Here is a 6,457-nt window from a genome sequence, read left to right as displayed (position 1 = left end):
TCCTTCTTTTAGCTGTCTTCCAATTGAAAACACTTAGATGTTTTGTTTTGTTTTGTTTTACTTAACCTTGTCTGACAGTGAATCAAATATATCTTTATTTGAGGTAAAGAACTCTTAATCAAGAAAACATTTTAGGAATTATCTAGATTAGTGTTAGCAAACATTTTGTCCAAGTTAGTCTTAAGTTTTATGGGCCAAGAAGCAAAATCAAGGATATCATTTAAATGTTTACATATTTACATAGCCATTTAAAATAAACAATTTAAGAATGTAAAAAACATTCTTAGTTTATGGGCAAGATTGGGTTCCTAGACCATATAGTTTCCTAGTCCTTGATCTAAATTATTTATTTTTTTCTAGATACAAAATTCTGAAGCCCAAAGGGGAGTAAAAAACAAAGTGTTGAAATCACATATGAACTATTGGGAAAACACATTAATAACCAAACATTGATCAGTTTGCACACTGCTTCTTGGTTGAATCCTTTGTCTTCTCAAAGAAAGAGTATTATATAATAGCCACTATTTCCACATTAATTTCCTTATTAAGCTGTGTAGTCTCTGGCTTCCGGTTCTGTATTTTAGCTAAGACTGAATCCAATAATAGGAGATTTATAATTCTCTATATGCACACTCATACAAGATGTATGACAGGAGTGGAGAAGCTAAGGTAAAATGTTGAAATAAATGTTTTCATTATGTGAATTAAGAACTTATTTTTAAAGAAAAGTATTTGTTGGAAAGATGATAGTTTTCATCACTTGTGGTGTTTGTTTTGCTCAATAAATTACATCAACATGAAAATCTAAAAAAAATTAACAACTTAGATTTATTTATTTATTTATTTATTTTTTTTTTTTTTTAACGTTTATTTTTGAGACAGAGAGAGACAAAGCATGAACGGGGGAGGGTCAGAGAGAGGGAGACACAGAATCTGAAACAGGCTCCAGGCTCTGAGCCGTCAGCACAGAGCCCGACGCGGGGCTTGAACTCACGGACCCGAAGTCGGCCGCTTAACCCACTGAGTCACCCAGGAGCCCCAACAACTTAGATTTAAAAGACCTTTTGCAGGGGCGCCTGGGTGGCGCAGTCGGTTAAGCGTCCGACTTCAGCCGGGTCACGATCTCGCGGTCAGTGAGTTTGAGCCCCGCGTCAGGCTCTGGGCTGATGGCTCAGAGCCTGGAGCCTGTTTCCGATTCTGTGTCTCCCTCTCTCTCTGCCCCTCCCCTGTTCATGCTCTGTCTCTCTCTGTCCCAAAAATAAATAAAAACGTTGAAAAAAAAATTAAAAAAAAAAAAAGACCTTTTGCATATACAGGCCATTGTGTCAATGTTTCCATCTTTAAAAGGTAGGCATAGGGGCGCCTGGGTGGTGCAGTCAGTTAAGCGTCCGACTTCAGCCAGGTCGCGGTCTCGCAGTCCGTGAGTTCGAGCCCCGCGTCAGGCTCTGGGCTGATGGCTCAGAGCCTGGAGCCTGTTTCTGATTCTGTGTCTCCCTCTCTCTCTGCCCCTCCCCCATTCATGCTCTGTCTCTCTCTGTCCCAAAAATAAACAAACGTTGAAAGAAAAAATATTTTAAAAAAATAAATAAAAGGTAGGCATAATTAACAGGATTTTTTTGTTTTGTTTTATTCTTAAAAATTCTAAAGGTTCAGATTTGATTCTTTGTGTCTTGGGGGGAAAGTCATATTCTTTTACACTTAAAAAATAAATATTAGATAAAATTTTTCTACTATATTTTAAACATCTGTAAACATGCAATGCATATATAAGCTGAGAAAGACTAGATAACTCGCTAAATCTTGTTTTGTATGTGAAATACACTATTTACTAGTGGGTTTCCAAGGTTACATTCCTTAAATTCCCGAAGATTTAGTTTTATTTTATTTTTAAAATTGGAGTATGATGGCAACTACACTGATTTTTTAAAAAAGGTCATTCAGGGGCGCCTGGGTGGCGCAGTCGGTTAAGCGTCCGACTTCAGCCAGGTCACGATCTTGCGGTACGTGAGTTCGAGCCCTGCGTCAGGCTCTGGGCTGATGGCTCAGAGCCTGGAGCCTGTTTCCGATTCTGTGTCTCCCTCTCTCTCTGCCCCTCCCCCGTTTATGCTCTGTCTCTCTCTGTCCCAAAAATAAACGTTGAAAAAAAAAATTTAAAAAAATAAAAAATAAAAAAGGTCATCCTGTGAGATTGAATATGTATTATACATATTATATATATAAACATTTTGGGGATGATCATATTTTCTACTATGTAGAAAGTGCTTCCTGAAGGTTGACTATTTCCTAGGTTTATTTTTGATTCTACCATTTACACAATGCATGGTTGATAGGTAGAAGAGAGACAGTCAGACAATGAGAAGATAGAAGGTTATATACCTAATATCTCAGTACAGAAAACCTATTAAGTGAACACCATTAGAGAAAAGGTAATAGACCTATTTTATAATATAAATTTGTGCTTTTTTTAATTGAGTAAGGAAAAAGAAAAAAAATTTAGGCGCTTCTCTTTGATATCAAGTTAGATTAGCTGTTTGAGCTGTTTTTGTAAAAGAGAAACTCATAATCATTACATCTGCTTTTAATAGAGTAATAAACAATCCCTCCTTTCAATAATCCATGATCCAAGAAAAAAGAAATATGTTAAAATAATAAGGAAAAAATAGGTGTACAGATTATATGATTGAACATGTAGAATGTGTAGAAAATCTTCAAAAGAATATGCATAAACATATTTATAAATAAGTTAGGCAAGGTAGAACAACATGAAGGTAGTGAAAAAAACCTAGTATTTCCAGATAATAATAAATAAGAAGCAGATAAAAATCATATTATATAAAACCAGTTATAAAAGCACCAAAATATATCACATAGGTAGGAATTAATTTAACAAACATTGCACAAGACTTCTGGTTGGGGAAAAATATTGAGAATAATTAAATAAGATAGATGGATAGGTACCAAATAATACATGATCAGGGGTTGCAAGTTTGACTTGTATAAACATTTCACTTCTTTCTGAATTTGTTGATAAACAAAATGCAATCTTAATAATTCCCAACACTTTAGTTTTTCATTTGTAAAAGTTGATGAGCTGATTCATAAAATACACATTGAAATGTATGAAGGTTCAGGAATAGATAAGATACCTTTTAAGAAGAACACCTTTGGAATATCTGGTCTAATAGTTAGCAGGAATTATTTTAAAAGGTTTAACAATTATGATAATGTGATATGGCTACTAGGTTAGATAAATACACACACCAGAATAGAAGTTCAGAAATAGACTCACCCATTTTTAGAAATTTGATATACAGTAATGTGGCAATCCAGAGCACTGTATTAAGAAGAAAAAAATCAAGATGCTGTGTAGGTAGCAATACATGAAAAAATAAACAAACTTGACCCCTACAATACATGAAGGTAGAGCCCAGATTGATTTTAAATTTAAATATGAAGGGAAAAAACTATAAGATTTTTAAACAATTTTATAAGAAAATGTTAACTCCTTAGAGTATGGAAATAATTAAACAAGAGTAAGAAAGCACTGTTCATATGGGAAAAATTAATAAAGCAGACAGTATAAAAAGTTTTGTACTTCTCTTGATACCTTTTCTCTTTTTTTAATTTTTTTTTTTAATGTTTATTTTTGAGAGAGAGAGAGCTCAAGCGGTGGGGGGTGGGGGGGTGGCAGAGAGAGGGAGACACAGAACCTGATGCAGGCTCTAGACTCTGAGCTGTCAGCACAGAGCCTGACATGGGGCTGGAGCACACGGACCATGAGATCATGACCGTGAGATCAGATGCTCAACCGACTAAGCCACTCAGGTGCCCCAGATACCTTTTTATCTAATAAGGATGTTTTAGTTACATTTTGGAAGTTAGTTCTGATCTTTTAGAGATGAAAGCTTATATTTTTACCAGTAAAAAAAAAAAGATATATATATATATGCGCACACACACACACACACACATATATACACATATATATATACACGCACATATATATCTATTTTATCTATATCTATAACTATAATATATATATGTGTATATATATATATATATATCTTGGAATAATTCAGTTGTGTGTGAAAGTGGATGGCGTAGAGATGAAACTAGATTGTCCATAGAGTAATAATTCTTGAAATTGGATAATGATAGACATATGTTCATTATGTTCACTTTGCCAATTTTCTCTTAAGTGCTTGAAAATTTTCACAATAAAATACTTAAATCAACAAAGTAGGAAAAATCATTTGCCATGCATATGGTTGCCAATGAGCTATGTCCTGAATTGGTAAAGAACCCCTAGAAATCAATAGGACAAAAAGTAACAGAACAGTGGCTAAGAGATTTGAGCAGACGCTGGACAAAAGAAGACATTCAGATTTCCAATGACATAGGAAAGGGGATCAGCATCAGTAGTCATAAAGGAAATTTAAATTAACATTGTAGTGATATACCACTGCGCACCCACCAAATGGCTAAAATTAAAGCAAACAAATAAACAAAAGATTGACAATACGAACTACTGTGATTTCTATTTCTCTACTGAGACAACGCAAACACAAAAGATGTGGCACAAAAAGAACTCTTAGATATTAAAGTATAAATTATTACCAACAATCCTAGAAGTCCCAATCAGGCTTCATAGGCCCACAGACAGGAAAGGTGCCATGAGGCAAATTACAGAAGATCTTCACTAGACAGAAAGCCGAATTCCAAATGCAGTGACTGTGTAATTTTCCCCCGGGGAAGAACTCTCTTTGCATCAACAAGAAATAGAGATCATCTCGACCAGTGGTGCCATGTTTTAAAAATTATCTACCTTCAAAATAATCCCTTTGGAAAACTCAAGAAACTTGAATATTTCAATTTAGCTTTTAACAACCCTGAAAAAATTAAGAATTTGGAAAGACTGAAGGGTCTACAAAATTTACCTTGAATGTGAATTTCACTGGAGGGCTGATCAACAGAAAAACCCTGCAGCACAGCATCTATCTGAAGGAGCTCTTTTGCATATATAACCCAAGTGCTGACTTTGAAGGATACAGGAAGTTGTTGGTGGCAATTCTTCAGCAATTAAAATGTGGGTTGATAAAGGAAGTTCAGAAAAGATTCAGGAATTGCAGAAATATTCAGTAATTGGGCAGGAAAGGCATATTGTCTCAAATGTGCCCAAGATAGAAACATGTGGCTCAGAAGAGACTTCAAAAATAGCATAAAAATAGACAAGAAGAAAAGTTACCTGGTTTTGCCAGATATTGATACACAGATATCACTACTGTCCTATCATCTTTAAAGAACAAAGACCACCAGATACTAGAAATAGAAGAAATGGAACTCAATCAAAAGAAGTCAGATGAAAGCAAAGAAGACCTAGCATTCTGGTGTAACCTCTGAGTTTTCTTCTTAGTCTACATTGGAAACTCTTAGACAGATGGAAAAATAATGGAAAGACCAAGAAAAATTATGTGCTACAAGCAAGAAAGGGAAACCACCAGAACTTTGATCAATGAAGATGGAAAATCCCTGAAAATAAATGAACCCCAAACTTAACTTCTCTGTGAAGATGATGAAAGACATAACCAGATCATCCTGAATCTTGCTGTCTATAGGTAAATGTGATTGATGTCGATGTTCAATCACCCTATGTGTGAATAATGGCTAAAGGAAAGTCATTTCAGCTTGCACTTCCTACAGAAGTCAAACTTTAAAGCAGCTCTGCTAGAAAATCTCAGACAACAGGGTGTTTGGGAATCATGCCCCAAACAGAAGTAATTACAGGTGGCAGAAAAGCACCCAGGTCTGTGAAAAATACCTTGAACATCAGCAGAGAGCAAACAAAAGAAGCAAACAAACAGAAATTAGAAGTAGATTCTAACAAACACACAGTCCCTATATAGCTAATATAGTTCAAAAAGAAAAACATTCACCCAGAAGTGTTGGATCTGAACAAAAATTATATCTGTTGATAAAGATCCACATTTGGCAGATAACCCTGGAATGCCTCCATTGATTTGAAACATCAGGCTGCATTGTCATAGACTATGACCCATAACACTTAGTTTTACTTAGTTCAAAGAGTGTGTGTGTAACACACATTTATGGAGTAAAGAGTTATTTGTCAGTATTACTACTCTAAAGTTTTCACTCTCCTATACTTTGTGTATTATTACTTAAACAGTTTAAAGTTAAAAGCATACCTAAGTATCTTATAGCCAATTATTTGTTTATATAAAGTATTGGCTATGGAAAATACTCAAAAAATTACTGTTAGGGCAACTGGTGGCTCAATCAGTCAGACTTCACTTCGGGTCATGATCTCATGGTTCATGAGTTTGAGTCCCACATGGGGCTCTCTGCTGCCAGCACAGAGCCCACTTCGGATCCTCTGCCCCTTCTCTCTCTGCCCCTCCCCTGCTTGCACGCACTCACGCACACTCTCTCTTTCTGTCTC

The 6,457-nt window shown here is 35.4% G+C and overlaps 1 pseudogene; it reads left to right on the top strand.

Moving 5' to 3' along the window:
• Nucleotides 1–642: 642 nt before the first annotated feature.
• Nucleotides 643–6,021, top strand: LOC121043962 (protein tilB homolog; annotated as a pseudogene).
• The last annotated feature ends 436 nt before the right edge of the window (nt 6,022–6,457 follow it).

The sequence above is a fragment of the Herpailurus yagouaroundi genome, unplaced genomic scaffold, assembly GCF_014898765.1.
Source record: "Herpailurus yagouaroundi ecotype Mexico unplaced genomic scaffold, PumYag 187, whole genome shotgun sequence".
NCBI classification, from domain to species: Eukaryota; Metazoa; Chordata; class Mammalia; order Carnivora; family Felidae; genus Herpailurus; species Herpailurus yagouaroundi.
The sequence above is the reverse complement of the archived record's forward strand: the minus strand, read 5'-3'. Positions and strand labels throughout refer to the sequence as shown.